This window comes from Coturnix japonica, chromosome 14, assembly GCF_054131305.1.
Source record: "Coturnix japonica strain WE chromosome 14, WE-NBRP24, whole genome shotgun sequence".
Classification (NCBI taxonomy): Eukaryota; Metazoa; Chordata; class Aves; order Galliformes; family Phasianidae; genus Coturnix; species Coturnix japonica.
The window spans coordinates 3,876,468-3,897,915 of NC_140676.1; positions in this window are offsets into that span (position 1 = coordinate 3,876,468).

A 21,448-nucleotide genomic window follows, 5' to 3' on the forward strand; every position below is an offset into this window, starting at 1 on the left:
CACAGCTATCATTACATTCATAAACCTATCACAACACCACTAATTACACAAGCTTAAGAGTAGTGGAAATCTTCACTTCTCGCTACTCCACTCATCTGGTGTGTGTTGCAATTTCGGTCCCTTGGTGGTATTGCTGTGCAGAGAAAGACTCCCCAGTTCACATGCAATGCTACCACTGACTTCATTTCCCACTAGAGATTCCTGATACCCAGCTTCAGCCATTGCACCAAACCTTGGTTAAAGTGCAGAAATTTGCTGTAAAATTTCTTCCACCCCAGAAAATAACCTGCATGCCTGAATTTAAGGTTTATAAACTGCACTGCAAAATAAAACAAGTCTAAGGATGCAGGAATTTCAATGTTGCCGGCTCCAGGAGATGCATGAGACTTTGCCCCAGTGCAGCTACCAAATAAAATGCACTATCTGTAGATGCCGCTGGCCAGAAGTATGATCTTCCCTAAGAAAAAAGCTGACCTCTTGGTCTCCAGCATACAGCGACAGACTCACTGTTTTTCCACCTTTCCTAATGCACGTACAGTTTGAACTAAATCCTAAGCTTGGTAAAATTCTATACCTGCAGGTACGTCACTAATTGATAGAAACACGTTGAGACATTTTAGGTTCTAAAAGTTTATCACTAAGGAGACTTTGCTGACAGTTGTTGTGGATAGGGAAAAAAAATCCTTTTTTTTTTTTTAATGAATTATTTGAGGAGAAGCTGATAGAAACACCAAATGGCAAATACTTCCTTTTTTTTCAAACAATTACAGCATTATTTTAGTGAAATCTGTTCTGTAACAATAAGAGAAAATTAGTGTGTGTTCTGCTCAAAAGATATTGCAGGATGGATTAACATTTATGATCCAAAGTTCAGTGACTTGGATGTTTTCATTTTCTTTTCTTTTTTTTTTAATATTAATTGGATTTTCCAGTATACACTGAAGTGGTAAAATGCATTTAATCAATATGCTTTGGGACTAAATTAGCAAAGTACTAATTTTGTTGTGCAAGGTTATATTATGTATTGTACATTTTTAATCACAGTATTCTCAGTTTATTTCTCATTTGTGAATCTTATGATCCCATTGTGTATAATGCAAAGAGAATAAGAGCCAGAGAAAGGCTCAGGAGTTTAAATAGATAAAGACAGAATGGTTTCAGAGGGCTGGGTGTATTAGTGTCTCATCCTAACCTGAACCAAATGACATAAAGTTGTTACACAGCCACATTTCCTGACAGTTAGCAGGAGCTGCAGTACCTCATCCAGCACTGTCTCTTCTATTTTAACAAACTTTCCAACAGGAGACACAGTGCTCTCTCATAGATCTGCGTCAACTCAATAGAAGAGGTCTGGGAGGCAGCGTTGTGCCAGCCACTAGGAGAAGGACAGAATCCTCATAGAAGAGCAAACAGAAGAGCTTGCAGACCACTGCTGAGGCTCCTATGTGCTTGTATCACTTCTGAACGTTCCCAGATACATACAAATTTGACCCAGGTTAAGTGCGGCCAAAAGATCACATTTCCACTGAACTGCACAGAGCCTATAATACAGAATTTATTACTTGATGCTTTTATGCTAAGACCAAGCCTGTCATTACAATGTTCCTGTGTTATATAACTTTTGACCAGCTTAGTGAATTTATGAGATCACTGTTTCACACTGCAGAACTATATTCTCTTTTACCAAAAGCTTGGAGATCCAAACTGATCTGATTCATTTTGAGGGCTGAGAAGGACTGCTGCAGTTTACACAAAGGCAGGAAAATAGACCTTTCCCATCTAGCTGGGGAATTCTGCTAGTTTAAGGCCTGAAAATCACTAAGCACAGGACAGGATTCACCATAATGGAGTAAAGGGAGGCAGCTGGTAGGGTTTTAAACTAAGTTTACAACAATGCAGCAAATTTAGTATCAAAGTAGCATCTTCCTCTAGAACATCTCATTTCCTTCCTCCACCCTCCGACTCCTCCTCCCCCCCTCACCCCCCAGGAGCATCATGTTTGTTCCTTTAGACCCTGTTTTTCTGTCACCTTCTCTCAAAATAAAGGAAGTGATGATCACAGTGCAACACCACTAAAGGAAAAAGCTATTCTCAAGATTCACTTTTAGTCTGAGCCTTTTCAAAAGGAAGCACAGGTTAAATATATGTGTTTGTGTGCATGTATGTAAGTATATATAAATGTGTTGCTTTGGCAACTGCCTGAGGCTGGCACTGCAGTCCTGTTCCCAGGCATGCTTGGAGGCGTGAGGTGCAGTGCCTGCAGCACTTCTCAGGGGGTGGCTTCTCAGCATCACCCCCTAGCCACAGGATGTACCTGAAAGGCACACGGAGGTCTTAACTCTAATGGGTCAGGATGGAAAGTAATGATTTGCTCAGTAGTGGAGAACCAGTGTTAACTGTCTAAAATGGTGTGAATGGCTCAGATGTTCAAGGGCAGTCTATCAGGCACCAGACAGAATTATCAGGATCACCTGTCTGTCAGCTGCATTACCTGGTTTCCCCCAATTCATTTGTTTTAAAGGAGTCAGTGGGTTTACTTCAACCAAATGTAGCAACCGAAACAAAGCAGAAACAGCTCCTTGCTAAGGTTCTTAAAGAGAAAAGGGAAAGAGTAACATATTTAAACATAAAGTTGAACAGAAAGGTTTAAAATTTGCAACTGATGCTGTGCAGTGAGGAGATAAGAGCCTCCCAGACAAGTTAAAATGCACAGATATGCCAATCAACTCCAGATAGATTCAAGGGGTGGTGAACACAGATTACTCACATTACACCAGGCTATCTCAAGTTACTCAAATGACATAAAGGGATACAATAATCACACACTTGTCTCATTGTGTCAACTTTTTAACAGGGGAAAAGCCATTGTCCACTTCAAGAGGAAACAGCAAAGCAAACCAGATCAGATTATTCTCAAGTGAATTGTCAGGTTGAGGGGGTTTACTACTTATCTGATACCAGTGCAGACACCGATGGCAAACAGCTCACCTGACTGCACACAAGAGCCCGTTCTCAAAGGCAAAAAGCAATCTGTCTCAATTATTAAAAAACAAATTGGACAATCAAACTGGAAATTTGCCTTCTTTCTTAAGAGAGCTGATGTATCCGGACCAGTGTTGCCTAGGATACAACCCCAGTGCCTTTATACAGACAAAATACCCACAAAGAATTGGGTGAACACTGGGAAAAACTATTATAGGACATCTGGGATTTTTTATTTTTTTTCTTGTTCCCAGCTCTTTTGCATTTATTCCTCATAGCATTCATGGTACTGGCACTGAAACTGGCTGCTGAGCAATATAAAGCTATTTGGGGTGATGAAAGCAGAAAGCCTCGAGGTCATTACTAAAAATGAAAAACTATTAGCTGTAAGTGGGCAAGGACTATGTTGATTCTGAGACCTCTAAGTTACCAAACACAAAGCCTGCTCAGCTGGGCTTAGCATTTAAGGGGATTGCACCGTAAGATGACAAAATCATTTCTTCCATGTGGATTCTAGTGCAGTATATATGCACAGCTTCAATACAGGAATGACGTGGTGCAATGCCAACTCACATCAACTGGCAACTTTGAATAAGCTTCAGAGGGCAGTGCACTTGCTCCTTTCTGTCTGGAAAAGACACAGGATATTTTCTTTAACCGGCTCTCCAAGGATGCTATGCAGTCTAACAAAGAGTAGACCTTCTAAGCCAGCAAGAGGGCAACTAACAAACTAACCTTTCTTTTTAAAGGTCTCTCCTGACTTTATTTGAGCCCATGCCTTCCTGCACACTGGGTATCTATCTGACTATCTGGACACAGCAAGGGAATCTTGGGTTTAAGAGGTACTCCAGGAGTTTCATCATTGGTATGGCCATCCTTACAGTGCCTGTGCAGTGAAGACGATGAATCAGCTGTGGGTTTTTTGTTGTTTTTCTTTTTGGTCAAAGACAAGAAGAATTCCTTTTGGGGGATTAAGAAATGATAAAGCTAAGAGGCTTTTCTTAGTAAGAAGTGACAGTCAGCTACAGATCAAAGGAGTGGAGTCTTGCAGTCTCCACCAACCCGCACCTAAACAGATCATGATATAAAATTCTCTCAAAAAAGGACTAATTTTCCACTTTGCAAATATTTCTCCTAAATCTGATGTAGCCCTCAGATCTGAACAAGCTGTTACAAAGTTCTGGGAGCCTTCCCCTGTGAATCTGAGAGCTGTCTGAGTGCACTGCAGTAGATGTGATGGATATTATCCCTGCTTTTCCTGGATCTGTTCTGAGCCTCATGGAGGCTGCGCTACAGAACCTGACTAACTTGGGCCTCCAGCCCATATTTTCTTGAGTATCTCAAGCACAATAACAGCAGAGTTGGTTGTTTTCAAAACTTCTGGTCGTTCACAATAACACCCAGTATATCAGAACAGAGCTCTACATGTAAAGTCCAGCAATGTGAATATGAAGATAATTAGTGATTGGAACATAGGAACCTGGGCTTTCTCTGTACCCTTGTATTCCCAGAACAAAAAATAAAAATAAAACCAAAAAACCGTCTCTAAAGCATTAAAGCAGAGAAGACAATAACAAGGCTTGGCACTACCAAGCTGTCTATGTCCCAGTCAGAACAGCTTCTACCAAGCTGTCCAGTCTGAACAGCTTCTGCAGTTCTAATTTTCTCCCTGCACCCCGATAAAACAGGAAACATTTTCTGTGAGTTTAGTACACACAGTGCACAGAAGTTCTGTGACTTTGCCCCCCAGGCCTCTGCGTGTTATCACTTCAAAGGCACTGATCTCTTTTTAAATGTCCCTTTTGACAACTCAGAGCTCTGATCTGGAAGTTGAAATTGGCTAAACTGAGATCTGATAATCGACAGTTTTACTTCCAGCAGTATCCTGCGCTTGCAGTAATAAAAGCAGTGATTACCTTTGATATGGTTGATGATGTTACCAGGATAGTAGATATTCCAGCTGCTTAATTTAATTTCAAATCCCAGTGATAGCATCTAATGGCTGGTGTTCAGCTAGCACTGCAGATTTCATTTTGTAGTGACCACTGACACCATCCAGGTAGCTTTATGTTCCCACCTGACTGCTGAGTCCCAGCAAATCACTCACCAGGTAACCAGGCTGCCTTAAATCAGCAGTCTAGATCACTTAAATTAAATTCCTGCGACTGATTAAATAGTAATTAAATCTGAGCAAAAAAAAAAAAAAAAAAAAAAAAAAAAGAAAGAAAGAAAAAAAAAAACAACTCTTGATGCTACTAATAAATTAGGATTATATACGAGAAAATGTTCAAGTACAGAAGGCCAGAGGTCAAGACAGTGCATAATCACAAAACTTAAGGCCCTGCCAATTCTGCCTCTTTTCCAGTGGGAAAAGATATGTTAGGATACCTTCAAAATGCACTACAGGTCACACTTTTGGATTTTCCAGCAGGTGTTAGGGAGTACCACAAACAGTCAGGCTGCAATCTCCTGATTTCCTGTCTTCTATTTTATTATGATGGTTTTAACATGCCAAAATTTCTGCTCATTACTAGTATCGGGTCTGCTTTTCCATAGTTATATATTCCAAATTAACTTGGTCCATCAAAACTATACATTCTCTACAGCATCCTGGGCATGCCAGATATAATATCGGTCAAAGACAAAAGAATTTAACATAGTGGGCACTCTTTACCTTTAAAGACCTGAAACAGCCAAGAGCAATGAGATACTAATTTAGAGAATACTTATTAGAATACAGTGAATTTGGTCAGACTCCTCTTTTTGGGGAGGCCTGTTCAGCATTGCAGTGGTGAGGCACATTTCTAAGACACACTAGAAAAATGGATTAAAATCAAATCCCAAATTACAAACTATAGCAGTGACAAAAGCATTTCATCATTTGTGGACATCTCTTGTACAAAACAAGATCATCACAGAGGCTGCTGTACTTCCCCAGTAGATTGGTTCTGGAGAACTCAGTTCACGCCCATCTTTTGTTTTAAACAGTAGTCCCAAGGATTTGCATGCACTAGGCTAATTCTGAGAACACATTTTTGTTCCCTCTTTGTGGGATGCCTGCTTTGTCTCCTCACAAGCAATGTCAGGATCAGTTAACATCCTCTGGTTCATAAGCAAAAGCGAGACCAGAACAGAAAATCTGCAATTTTCAAGGACATTTTCTGCTAGGAGAGTTTGAAAGCAACACATACTGTCCACAGGCACAGAAATCCCGCAGTTAAATGGGTTCACCTTGCAGTTTTTGCTGGCTACATAACAAGAGACAGAAGTGTCCTGGAAACATGGTGGTTGCCATCATTCCAAAGCTAGGATGTTGTGTCTTTGGTCCAAGAAAGGTGGCTGTGAAAGCAGACTAAGGTAAATGTATGGTCAGCACGCTGGTTTGCAACATAGCCTTTTCCAAAGCGAAACCTGGCTGTGTAGGAGTTGTCTATGCTTTACGTAGGTGGAGTTCTCTATTCCTGGCCAACCAAGGCTCTGCAGTAGATCTTTTCCTGAGCTAATGATGAGGAAAGGAACAAAAACAAAATGAGAAAGAATAATAGTCCAAACTCAGAATAATTTAGGAGACATGCTGTCTAGCTATCCACAACCGGCTATCTCTCATTTAGGTAGAGGGTAATTAAGATACGAAATGGATTCATATAATTAAGAGTTGAAATTGATACAGTGTGGTTTGTGTGCCACTACACTGGGCATCTTGTCCTTGCACTGTATCCACCAGCAATGGATGCTGCTGCTGGACCCTGCTGCTATTCCAACACATGATGAAAGCTGGTTGCTCTCAGAAAATGCTGCTGAAATCATTACCAGACTCCCTGAGTACAGGCTATGTCACATAGTGACAAATCCTTTTTTAAGAGGAACTTGAAATTAAAATAACTTATTTAAAGATGTACCCGTGTCTGTGCAGTAGAAGACAACAGATTCTCTGCTGGAAACCCTTTTTTTGGCTGGATGAGATATAGCCTAAGGTAGAAAGTAAGTAAATAAGAAGGAAAAAAGGAAGGAATCTTATTTACAGGAGGAACAAAGTTGGTAAGGAAAATACTTTGGTCCCAAATCCTCCATCTGTCTCACTGGCATGCACATCCAGACCTCTGCAAGCTTTCCTAACTCCTCAGTCCTTTTGTGAGTGCTGAGATGCGCATGGCACTCGCTGCTCCAGCACAGGAGCTGGCTGCTCCAGTGACCTTGGCAGCTGAAGGACCCAGATGCCCAGCTCCAGGATGAATCTCTGCAGCAGTGTCACGGGGTGTCAGCTCATCTTCCCTAACCTCCTCCTTGGCTTTGCTGACAGACCTGCCTGTGGGGTCTGGTGTGGGGTCAGCTGCTGCTGTGCCACTATGTCCTCCTTGAAGTCACTTTCCTTTGATTTCTAAGGATGAGGTGCATTCTCTTGACAATATGCATCTGTAGTATTTGATTAGGGGAAAAGAAGAGTGGGGTAGGAGAAGGAGCATTCCCTATATTTTTGTATATTCAGTATGTTAGCCGCCTGTAGTCCAACCAGTTTCCAAATGACACACAAAACTTAGAGCTTTCTAGGAAGCAGAGAGACAAAATACTAAAAGAACTACTTCATGGAAATCTATATTTCTACCACGGGTACAATAACCAGCTTTCCACATTTCATGTTTTAATCTATTTACTGAAAATAACATAACAGAGATGTTAAATAAAATCTAATAGGCTAATAAAAATGAAGCACAATAGAGTTATAACATATATACTTATTACGAAAAGCACCATTAGTAAGAAATAGCTTATTTTTATATTTTCATTTGAAACAGTGAATTTAATAACAATAAAAAAAGGTACAATTACTTCATGGAACCTTCTTTGTATCTGAAAGGTCTATGAATATAGAAGGGTACTGGGCCAAATACTGGAGGTCTTAGGCAGAACTGATTTTAGTGGAAATAAAGCCTGATGGACTAAGGGATTTGGTCAGTAATTTATGGGACCCTTATCTCTGATCCACCTTCTAGGAATGCTAGCTCGTGGTACAGAGCGATGTAATATGCTTAAATATCTATGATTAATTCGGGTAATCTGGTTTATAGAGCCTGCTTATGTAAATGAAAAGGATTTACCTTTATGTCTGAGATGAAAAAAATATACATCAGATACAGCAAACCACATATTACAGAAAAAGGCCTGGCTGAATTGTATTAATGTCTCAAAAATGTTGAGAAATATTGTATCTTCTCCTTAAGCCAGTAATCATAGTACCTACAAATTGCATATCTTATCCTACTTTACACATACGCAGAAGTGGGCAGCAGCTGTTTTGAAGGCAGCATATCTCCAATTTGTACTCCTTACAACACGCTTTTCAAAGCACAACAGAGAACTGCAGCTAAAGACTTAAAATGGGAAGAGGGCTGTGAAGGATTAATGCTTTACCTGGTAAATGGAGGGAAAGTCAGCTATCAAAGAAAAATAGCGACAGTCCCTGGTCCAGTCTTAAGGGCTGGGGGTTTTCATGTGATGAAGTGGTAATCCAGTTCAAAGTATGAGGGGCAATTTGTATTGAGAATTCCCTTCATGCATCTGCCCAACGAGAGCTACAAATTGAGAGATAATAAAGACAAACAGGGATCAGCGTAATCATCTCATCTGACCCTCTCTATACTACAGAGCATAGGGCTTTGCTCAGATAGTTCTTGCTTGGGAAACTGATTGTCCTCTTTAAAAACCATCTTCAATCTCTACTGACATCCAGGAAAAAAATTCACCAACTTCAACTCTGATGACACAGATCCTCGACAAAGGACTCCCAATGGATTTAAACTGTCTAAAACCAATAAGGATTATCTGAGCCACACTTTCCTTGTTTCATTCAATACACAACCTGGCCTTGGTCCTTGCAAGCACAGCAGCAAAGGAACCTTCAAGGCACGTGCAATTCAGAGCATCCTTCAGACCACTCAATCTCAGGCACTGAGCAGCTCTCTGTTTTCCTTTCCAAAACCTTATTGGTTTTGTATGAATGCATACACGTTGGAGATTGTAAATAGCCACATACATATGAAAAGCCATGGAAAATTAGACTTTTCCTAGCCCAGTTCTGTTACTACAGACATTTCCCAGATTTAGACGAAAAGCTTGATAATTTGCAGTGGCTAATACAGTCTTTCAAACTGTCTAACAGTACCATGCAATCATGTCTCAAAAAGAAAAACAGCTGGGGAATCTGAGGGAAAAGTACATCTTCTGCATCTTCAGATGACAGCAGAAATTAGAAAGAAAGAAATAGTGGCGGGAGTTCTAGATCCAGTTCAGACAAAGTAAAATCTGTTTTATTCCATGTTGATTTATTTGAAAGGTAACTGAAGTATTTCTGAAACAAACAAGATGGTGTGTCTGAGTGGGGTTAGACTATAAATTATAATTCACTTCAGTAATGCACAGTATAATATAATGTTCTTTACTCTGCATAGATTTGTAGATTATTTTACCTATCTCACCCTTCAGTACAATCCCTACACATTATCTACACAGCAAAATCATTGGTGAAGTTTAGTAATACAATGTAAACAAAAAAAGGTGTACATAAATGCTCTGATTTCATATTAAAGAAAAATCAACACCCTCAACCAATAAAGATGCTCACGAAGAGATAAAACACCTCAAAGCAAAGCATCTCTGTGCTGCTATTTCATGTCAAGGCAATTACAGTCATGTTATTAGGGAAGATAAGGGAGGGAGCAGTGTTGTCATATAGGAAGACGAGAAAACAAACCTTTAAGCAATCATGTAGAGCATGCAGAACATCTTAAAGCTGGTGAAAGAACAAAGCTTAGCACTGTCAGGGTATTGATCTGTTCCAGAAGGTGCAGAGTTCTGCACCACTGTGATTGCCTTCCCTGCTGGGTTTAGAGAGGTCTGAAAGAATACAGTATTGATCTGGACCAGTTCCTGAGAAGTAACTTAGTGATAAACACTGACACCAGTCCACCGGCTCTGAAAGCAAACTGTTGCAAAATAGCACAGCTCTATACTGCACACAGCTCCCATCATGCAGGTAACAATGCATATGCAATACCAATGCTCTCTTTATTTGTAGCAGAAAAAATAGCATTGTCCAGTGGCAAGAACAAAACACCTGAGTAATCTAAAGCTCTGAATTTAACAAAGCAGTTTTCACTCCATCTCTTATCATTCACCATAATTCTTTGGGAAGACCAGCGACTACCTAAATTCTAAAAGACTAGAAAACACATTCCCTCTTTATTCCCTTGCCTATCAGTTAAATAAGCCATTAGTATATGAAGCATCCAAGCATTCAAAACAAAGCATTTCTACTCTTAAGTTCCAAGAACAATACTGTCCTGGAAAAGTAAAATTCATGCCAGTAACTAAGAGAGGAAAAAAAGGCCAGCATAAACCTGCATTTTGAAAGTCGTCATCTTCATTATCTTCCCTCACTGGTCACATCATGGCTTAACACCAGTTACATCAGAGGATTACAAAAGTGCAGGGAGAAGAGAAATAGATTTTAAAGTGGATTAAAAAATAAAAAGTATAAAATAATAAAAATAAAAAGTAAAAAATAAAAGTACAAACTTCAAGCAGACAACCTACAAAGATATAATGGCTTGTTAAATGCTCCGAAGTACTACAAAACCTAAGCCTTCAGCAGTTGACTCCTGTTCTCTCCCAATCCAACCTCAAAATGTAAGTTGGCAAAGATGAACCGAACCACCTTCTGCAAGATTTTGTTGCCTTTTGTAAGTTCTGTTTTGGCTTTTGTTGTTGTGGTCTTGCTGAAAATATCTGGGGATTCCTTGAACTTTTACAGTCTTAAGATGAAACTCTTCTTGACTGATTCCGATCCCCAGCTTGACCCTGGGCACAACATCAGCCACAGGATTTCCCCACGTGCCAACACTGGACCTGGCTCCTGGGAGTCCTGGCTTCCATCTTCTTGTTTTTATGCACAGCTGAGAACCACAGTTACTGGGTCAATTTTTCACAAATCATGAAGGCAATGAATTTCCAACAGGATTACTGCTGGACTGCATGAGCCCACTCACAGAAGGCCCTCAAGAGAACTACTGCCTGTTTTCTCTCTACTGCACAGGTGCATAACCTCACCTGTGTGCCCCATCACTTCACACTGAAAGAATTTTCCCTTCAGGCTCTGTTAGGTCTGCTGAAAGATGCACCAGCTTTTTTACTAAGCAGACGCAGATCTTTTATCACATCACTTCTGCAAACAGTGCACATACATTTTTTATTTTAGGGCTTGTGGCTTTTTTGGTACTTTTTTTTTCCCAATTTTTTTTTTTTTCTATTCCTTCTGCAACTCTCATCACTGAGAACAAAAGAAAACTGTTTACCAGACACGGGCACCTGGCTTGGGTTTTGTTTTCCTCCTTTACTCTCTGAATTCAACACTGATTTAAAATAAAGAGATGCAGAAGCAGAAGCAGACCTCCTGGGTCAGCCAGGTCAGCTTTCTCTATCGAGCAGGATTTTCCCATACACTCTGACCCCCTCAAGGATTTTATCTAGCCTGTTTTTTGAACACCTCTAATGATGGTGACTCAGCTACCTCACTAGACAGCTTATTCAACTGTCTACCCTAATTGCTCTCAGGTTCATTTTGTTTTTCTTTGTACGCAATGTGAAATTTTCTTTTTTTTTTCTTTTTTAATTTCTAGACCATTTCTCAATCAAGAGATAAAAGGAAACAATGCAAGTCCTTCCAGAAATGGGATTCCTTTCTACTACTAATATCAGTAAAGCATTGCAACACACATATAACATCTTCCTAATTTTATAGCCTATGCATAGGCTCAATATTGTTTGTTTAGAGAAGGGATCAATGGAAACAGCAGCTGCAGATGTCCTGACACCCTTATTTTCCTACAGGGGCTGGTATCCTCAAGATAATGTCACACGGATAAAGGAATGAAGGGTCTGAATGCCAGGCTTCACATCTTGAAGAACAAGACTGGGAATGACAACAAAGCATAAGGGTAAGACAGACACTGTCATGATAGTAATGGAACTACTCTTCTTTCTAAAAAAGAAAACCCCACACTCATTATTAGTTCATGGGGACTCTACAGCTCCTTGAATCCAGGCAACGGCACCCACAAAGTAGTAAATGAGATTTGGGGATGTCGGGTTGGCAGAGGAAATTTGGATCCCTTGATCCATCAGGGAGGTGGAGTTCACCTCAGAAAGCAACACAGTCTGAAGACTGTTTAGATTAACAGGCCATAGCAAGAGCTTCCCATCCAAATTGGAGGAACTCGGTCAGACAGAAATGTAAGCTAATATCCCCAAATAGCATCACAATCTGCTATCAGCTGGGATTCTTTCAGCAAGAGCCACCAGTATGCAACCTGGTGGAAGCATAAAATGGCTTAAAGCACAGATAACTCTGGCTGGCACCTGCAGTATACTGGGGGACACATCTGCAAGGGATTCCCAACTCTCTCCCAGTTTTGAACACAGGAAGAGCAATGCTGCCTCATACAGGGATGCAGCCCACATCCAGCGACCTTCTAGCAATGAGCTTAATCATTAGTTTTGAAAAGAAATTTGATGTTTGGCCCATGATCTTCACAGGAATGCATAGCTCTGCTTTACAGTATTGATGAGCATCAAGGTAGAAAGCTGCAGAAAAAGCAAGCTAATGAGACACGCTAATGAGTATTTTTATTTTATCATATTACTTTTCAGATCGTTTTGATTAAACCCTGATTATTATGTGAAATGTTTAAAACTAGGATTGGAAAAGCTAATTCTTTTTCATTTGTGGGTGGGGGTGGGGGAATTGCCAGGGACTGAAAAATTATATTCATATGTAAAGATTACTGGATTCAGTTCCACTCTGGAGATCCATAAAGGATAAAAAGAGGAAGAATTTATCAGAAGGGTGATAGGGATAGAACGGAGAAATGGTGAAAAATGAAGCCAAGTGGCAAAGGAAAATAAATGTGGCAGTGAACAGAGAAAAATGCTCAGACAGAGAAAAAATATCCTCCCACTCAGAAGTAGTCAGCACAGCCACTCACACATCAATCGTTTCTTGTAACTCAAATGTGAGTACCAGACGAGCGACTTATTTAAGCACATAACTAGTTTTAAGATACCAGTCCTGCTAAAGTCAATTAGTTAGGCTCACACTCAAGTACTTTACAGAACCAAAGTCGAAGAGCCAAGTCTTTCCTCCAGTTAAGAGATCATTTTGAAAATCCCCTTGATAAAAACACGCAGATAAATTGCTAGGTGTTAAAGTAGGAGGTGTAAGTGCTATTGAAGTGGAAAGCTCATGGGGAGAAGCATGCTCTGCCTTCCTGGTGCTCCCACCCCCCAAAAAACAAACAAACTGAGAGGTTTGTGAAAGCTATAGGACAAGGACCAGAACACCATTTGTCCTTAATTTATTTTGTGTTAAAGAAGTGGTGGATCAAGAGACTGCTTTACATAAACAAAGAGGATGCTCTGCTGCCTCTGATATCCACTCAGGAATGCAAGCACAAACAATATTTTATAACAAGGAGAGAAAGCTAAAAAGGTTCTCATTCTTTCCCCCTCTTTTTCTTTAAAAGAAGGCATTCTAAGAAAAATTCAAGGGCTGTATTTAAAATCCTTGTAGGCAAAAATAAGTAAGTAAATAAATAAAAAATAAAGGCAATGCAGAAAATAAGTTTTTCCATGGCCACTAAATAAAAGGATGACATAGCTGCAGCAGAGTTACTGAAGTGAACAACCTTGATCTGACCAAAAGGAGTTATTTAATTTTAGGTACTCCCCAAAGGTTTTATTCCTGTTGGCTGCCAGGCCAGGAAAGTCAGGCGTGTTGAGATGGGGCACCCTGGAAAGTGCTGAGCCTGAAAGCCAGCAAACAGGTTCCGCATGACTGCTGTTAGGTCTGGGAGCCTCCACAGAGAGCTGAACTCTTTGACCAGATAGGTGTGAACCAAAGAAGGGACTGGGTCAATTCTTTTCAAAGTTTTCTTTCCTTTACAAAGGCTTAAAGATTTTTTTTTATTATTTATTTATTTAATTTTTTATATATAGATATTTTTTACTCCAAGAAGTTTCAAACCTTCCAGTTTTAGAAGAGTAAATTAAAAAAAATAGAATAACAGAAATAGTTCATCTTCACAAATATACCATACAACAGAGAGACACCCAGCAGGGGAATTCAAGACCTTGTTCTGACTGATCCAGCAGCATTTTTCTAGGCATCAGTTAAATTCAAAACAATAATGAAGTTTGTCACTACATATGTCATAAGGCAAATATCTCTACACCTCGAGGTTTATAAACTGTAATGTCTGTAAGGAAAGAATTGCCTTCTGCTTCAGATATACATAGCACCAAGTACGACAAGGTCTAGCTCCTGACAAAGGTCTCCAGCTGATGCTGGAATACAAATAACTAAGGGGAACAAGATGGAAACTGTGTTCTAATACTCCCAGTGGCTATTGTGTAACAAAATGAACAGGGACTTTGGAGACAAAGGAACACTGCACAGATAGCTGCAGATTCAGCAATGAGGGTACTGCCAGTGCAAGCTCAACCCCATGCCCATCACAAAAATGTGCAGGCTTGAACTGTCTCCAGTGGTCCGGGCAATCCAGTTCTTTCTAGAAGTGCATGGACTATAAACCTGCACAAATGCTGACCAGTCAGCACATCTGTCCCAGCACAGGAGTCCTCAAATTCAGCTGTCTTTGAGCCTCTATGTATCTGTTCACCATTAGTGTCTCCCGGGGCCAAGAGTCTTCCAATGAGGCAAGACCTTTCCCTGATCCCAAAACTATGAATGAATTTCAATAGAAGTGTAGCTCACTGACAAGATAAATTGTTAACGTTGGCCATTTCACAAAGAATTTTCCTTAAATTAAATAGAAAAGAGAGATTATTCTAGGTTATAACTTATTCTTCCACTACATCTGAGGTTGAAAAGCGTTACAGTTAATTAATAATCATTTCAACCCAAAAACAGCTCTGGCACATTCAGTTTTAACTTTACCCAAACCCATGGACCTTTTATTGTAACATTTGCTTTACAGAAATCTGCTTATTTTTACACATCCTGACCTGAAATTCACTATGAGAAATAACACATATCAGTTGTCAGCTCCATATTGTAAGTTTAATATGGTCAAATACCACAGGACAGATGCCACAAAGACATATATCAAGAGCAGCTTTGGAAACATTTCAGAGGAGGGAGATAACAGCAGGGTGCCATGAAAGGCATCACCATAACCTGATGGATGGATTAATGGAGCATCACAGCTGTGTAGGAAAGTGGCATTACAATGCCAGTGAATTTACAGTCCAAAAGTCAGTCATCTGGATTAAGTAGCAACATCTGCACTAGCACTGCTTTGCTACCAATGTTTGCTGTCCACCTTTAGGTCTTTGGCTTATTTCTATTAGAAATGTCACCACATTTCTTAATACCAGAATATGTGAAATAGGAAAAAGATAACACAGCGGACACCTAAACCAAAGTGTACTGAGATTTAAAGTTGAGCCTTCTGTGCAGTTAACAAACTCTTCCAGAGAAATCCTTGCCCATGATAAGTATTATAAGTATTATTAAGACAAACCACATTTTAGCAGACAAGACAACTTGAGCAAGTCAAGTAACTTTCAAGAGTTCTTGTTGGTTCCTTCTGATATAAATACTGTAAAAAAGTCAGTTTTGAAGAAACACATTGATTTGTCACAGAACTGAAAACGCAGCTTTCAAAGCAAAACTGAAAATTTTGCCACAAACTCTGTATATAGCTCTTGACAAGACAGTTAACTTCCCCGTATTTTGACTCCTCATATGAACTAAAGGTAATATCTACCTTTTCCTCCTGCCTTTTGCTCATAGAAACTAAGCACTTCAAAGCAGACCTCACCCAGCACTCTCATTTTCTACACCACAATCAGATAGCAACCATAGCTCTGAGCTGCAATAACAAATGCAGTGTTTTAATAGATCTGTAGAGGATGTCTACAGTTCTGTTCCTTGCTGTATTTAATTTGTGGGGGGGGGGAAGAAAACATGCAAGTTAAGAACTGGAGAGGGAGCAGCAGAAGGAAGAAGATTCCAATTATCAGGTAGTTTGAGCAAAGTCAATCAGGAGAGGCCATTCTCCCTTCCCCAAAACAAGAGCATCGAGCCTTCAGGCTGCATCACATGGTGCAAAGCCACAGTTCAGCTTGCTACATTACTAATAAAAGGTTACGGTTTCAAGCTATTTTTTAATTTAGATCTGTTGTTTGGTAATTGGAATAAACATTTAGATTTGAGCATCAAATTTCTCATTAGTTTCACATCAATACCTGTGCCGAAACTATGGATCAGTGAACTGAGTTTCTCACTGCCCAAGTGAATTCATTAATCATTCTCTCTTAAGATGGGCACATAAGCAGACAGCTGTTCTAAGCAGCTGTCTTCTGATAAAAATCCTAACATGCATACTGCTTAAAAAATACACACACACACTCACACACACACAGACATCTACCTTTTCAACAGCCTGCTGTTGTCTTAACTCAAAGATCTACCTGCACGAACAGGTCTGGCAGGAGAAAGGAACTGGATCCCCACTCAACAATGCATTCCAATTTGTAAATGATCACTTTATGGTTACAGACAGAAAGTTTTAAAACCATTAAGACTTAGTTACCACTTCTTATCTGGGGTATCATGAGGAAGAAGAAATACAAAACCAGACACTGATGAATGTATTCAATGAACAGCTATAATCTTAAACCAAATGCAGCTAAACTATTTATTTTTTTTCTGCCCATAGTTGAATAGACTGGATTTCTGCCCTTGTCCCTATTCTTCCAATAACAGACTTTTAGATTTATTTTCAAATACATTGATGGGCTGGGATGAGATAGGCATTATGGGCCACATTAGTCCCCTATTTTCCATTAAAGCCAAAACAAGCGCTTAGGTAACTGGAGCTTATCCTATTTAAATATATGCAATCAGGAAATTTGAGATTGCCTTGATAGACCATATAATATTTCCTTTAGAAGCTCCCTGATATGCCATCGTCTACAAGTTCAACCATACAGCAAATGGTCTCACTGGGTAACCTTTCCCTTGATGCGTCACACACTTAAAAGTAAGATGAGACCACTGAAAAATATATAAACAAGGACTTTTGAACTGACCTTGTCCAGCCTAAGCAAGAGACAGGAAAAGAAGGTATAAACACAACTTGTAATACCTTGAAACATTACCAAATCTTAGCCCTATGTTAAAATGTATATTTTATGTATTCGGTATAAGGTGAATTTTAATTGTTTTTTGAATTTTATAAGTCGCCAAAGCCATGATTGGTAAAACTGTAGATTTGTTTAAGAGTGCATTAATTAAGCATTCTAACACCTGGAGAGAGAAAGAAAGTATTTTTGTTGGGAAACAAGCTTCTCATCTGCATTAAATGCCATTAGTGGTTATAAAAAAAAAATAGAATTAAAATACAACCCAGCATTGTTCACCCAAACTGTCATTATTATCAATTGCTTCTTGTTACTGAGATTTGGAAACAAGCATCATCTTTAACAAGGCTGTATGTGTATAATGATAAAGAAATGTTCTGATTCCTGAAGCTACCGGGACAAAGTTTGTGGGGAGCAACAACATTTTTAACTCTTTTCGCACAAAAACTTGCCTTGATCCTATCTTCAGACAGGCACAGCTACAATAACCTTATGAGTAATGTACAGTGAGACATCAAGTCTGAAGTAGTCATGGCTGCTATCTGTGACAAACACAAGCAGAGCATCCAGAAATCTGTTTCTATTCTAAACTGTTTAACGCAGACAACTGGTTGGGCTGCCTTCGATGAGATGAGAGAGGGAATACAACAAATCATGTATTTGGGGCAGTTTATCTGAGTAAAATAAGCAAGACTCAGTCTGTCTCCGTTATAAATAATAAACTAAGTCTAGTTAGTGCTTTGTGCTGAAATACCACTGCTTTGCACAAGATTAAATAAAGAAATAAATAAATTGGCAAACACAAAGGAATTCCTCCACATCTCTTTCCAGGATATCAAAATTTTACACAACATTATATTGCTTTTCAAATATTTTTTTCCTCTTCAAACATCCATACTACTTGAGTTTCTGCAGCTAGAAGATTCCACGTGATTTTTATGATTGGCCCAATTCCCTACTCAGCTCTGCATGCAGAAATAGACCGAAAACACAATATTATATTTCATATCCCCTGAAATAATCAACCCTCTCCCCTTACACAAAGAGGAAATTTGGATCTTGTGGCCTCCTTAATCATATTTTCCCTCTCCCAACTCATAATGGTTGTAGAAAGGTCGTCGTCATGATTAAAAACACATAAATAAAGCAGAGCTGTTGAACAAACTGGTAACTTTCCTTGTCAGCAGTAATGATCACTTTCTTTATTTTAACTTACTGCAGGAACTCTGAATTGGAAAATTAATTTCTAAAGTACACGTTAATTTCTAAAACCCAATACTAGTTCCTACAACAGAATGCAAGACTCAGTAGAAACAACTTTTGTACCTCACATGAAAAATTCTATTCTGTCCGTCCTGAACCAAACAATAAGGTGTTATGTTTGGTTAAAAGCTACAAAGCTTCAACTGTGGTTTTCAGAAGATGATCAAAGAACAATTTCTCATCTCCAATGAAGTCAATAGCAAAGCTCACATTAACTTCAAAAGGCCAAATTCTGACGGCTTTACTCACACTGAATCATTCTCTATTTCATGTAGTTCCACTGACATCAGTACAAGTATGGATGAAGTAACAGCTACAAACCAGAATAAAGATTTCAGAATTTGACACAGAGCAATTAAGTTGGGATATATGTATCATTTTATGACTTAATTCCTACTTACATCTGGGGGAGATAAAGCTAATTTTGTCCCATTTCCTACGTTACAACATTACTTTAATTTAAGCATTTAACATTTTTCCTTCCTACAAGGAAATGCAGAGCTCTCTAAATGCTGATACTCAGACAATTATCTCTTGACAAATCACCTGGAGATTTTTTCTTTTTTTAAGAAACAATAACTCACTCATCATCTAATTCCCATTAAAGTAATAATTTGTAAAAAAAAGAAAATGACTTAGATAGCTTGACCAAAGCTTGTATCAATGGTCAAATATGTACAGCAGCTTCCTGAATTAGGTAATTGATCAAAATAGTTTCTAAGAGGTTTAGCTTTAAAGAAAAACATAAATATCAAAAGATTCAGTAAAGTCCTACAAAGCAGCTACAAACAACTCTGCCTTCTTTTGAGAATTTAAGACTGCTACATTTGGACTATTTAGCCCCTTATCTTCATAAAGAGTAATTATAGTAGGTGCTCAGTGAAGTGTGTAAGTAAATCATATGTATGCGTGAAACTTTGACATAACCTTCTTGTCTTTCTGAGTCTTCTCACACTGAAAACCATTCCTTGTGTACAATATTTAATTGTTGTGGTCATAGAATCATTGAACAGTTTGGGTTGAAAGGGACCCTTAAGATCATGTAATTCCAACCACCCTGCTATAGGCAAGGATGCCTCCCACTACACTAGGTTGCTCAAAGTCCCATCCAGCCTGGCCTTGAACACCTCCAGGTAGAGGGCATTCACAACCTCACTGCCTAACCTGTTCTAGTATCTCAAGCCCTCACTATAGAATTTCTTTCTTATATCTAGTCTAAATCTACCCTCTTCCAGTTTAAAGTTGTTTCCCCTCACCCTGTCACTACTGGTCCTTATAAAAAGTCCCTCCTCATCCTTCCTCCAGATACTGGAAAGCTGCCCACTGAACATCTCCTAACAATGAATTTACAATATAGAATCATAGAATGGCCTCGGTTGAAAGGGACCACAATGATCATCTATTTTCAAGCTCCCTGCTATGTAAAGAGTCTCCAGCCACCAGACCACTCAGAGCCGCAATACATAACGGTGCTTTGTTTCAGAAAGTAGCTCCCCATGCTTGTTTTGAAACTGCTGTTGGACCATATTCCCAGATGTTCCTTAGATGGGTACTTCTCTAAGTACCAAAGGCAAGGTACAAGCAGGAACACTGAGGTAGCTTGACCTCTTCCTAGACCACAGAGCCTACCAAATTCAAATAGCTTCTAGACCTCCAGCTGCCACCACCACCTGTATCATTTCCCATCTCCTTTTACAAAATGTGTTACTCTTCAAGGTTATTGTTTTAGTAACAAAATTGAAATTGCAGACAGACAAACAGCAGTGGAAAGGAATATTTACTGACTCATTTTAGATGCAGGCAGAGCTCATACAGACCGACCTACCCAAAGACACAGAAGACACCAGTGGCAGTAGACATTATTGCACTACCAAAACAAGGTCCCTTTCATTGAGAACCTGCCCCCTGTCAGGAATTTTCAGGGGGCTCCTGCCAGGTGACACTGCTCTAAACTGAAGGCAAAAAAACTCTATAAAGGTGATTCGATCCTGGGGCAAGGGTGCACACAGGAATCAAACAATGCATGTTTAGACTCCCATAAAGGACCCTGGGAGCTCTCAGTATGAGAAGGAGGCATTAGAGTCAGAGTTTCCTTTCATTTTCATTGCTCATGCTAATGGAGTTTACAACTTAGAAAATAAAAATAAGCAGAACACATAAAACCATATTTTAAAAAGGATACAAAGTGTATCATAGCAATATATTAATCCTGTAATTCCTTAGAGAAGCAAATAACCTTTTCTCTTGATATAGGCATCAGGCATTGATCTGTCACACTGTTTGTTCTAGCAGAGCTCCCAGAGGTGCATTCAGTTTGAAACGTTAAGGCTAGTTCATTAGCCGTCCCTAGCTCGTTTCTCTGAGAGAATCAAGATAATACTGTGGTTAGTTAATGGCTTTCTCTTGTTTCCCCTAGAGCCTTCCTGTCTGAAGCCTGCAGGCCCAAGAAGCTTTCTTTTCCCTTCCCTTCAATATTAGTCACAGCTGGTAAGGCTTGCAGGAGCCTGAATTGTTTGAAAACAGGCAGATTGCAGAAATGTTTGAACCTCCCTGTTGCAAGCAGCCACCTCAGCCCCTGTTGTCAGAGAGGAGAGCTCCTGCTCACACAGCAGCAGCAGGATGAAGGGATGGAGGAAAGGGGAACTCCTGATGATCACACTGCATATAGCTCTCATTCAGAAAAACACCAAAATTCAGAAGAAGGAAAAAAAAAAAAAAAAAAAGGAAAAAGGAGTTCCCCTTGAAGGGAACTGCTGAGATACTGTATTTCCCTGTGCTTCCTGGAAGGCAGGAGGGAAAAATGCCTGACTTTAACGTGGAGCTGCTATCTCCCATATCAGGCATGCAATGTCACCTGCCTTGCTCTCAGGGTTCTGTTGTTGATCGTCACAGCTTTCAGGTCAGATAGCCGCAGACTAGAATCTCTCCCAGGAGCCATCCCACCATCAGCTCCTAATGGATGCATCCTATTCCCTGTACTTATGCT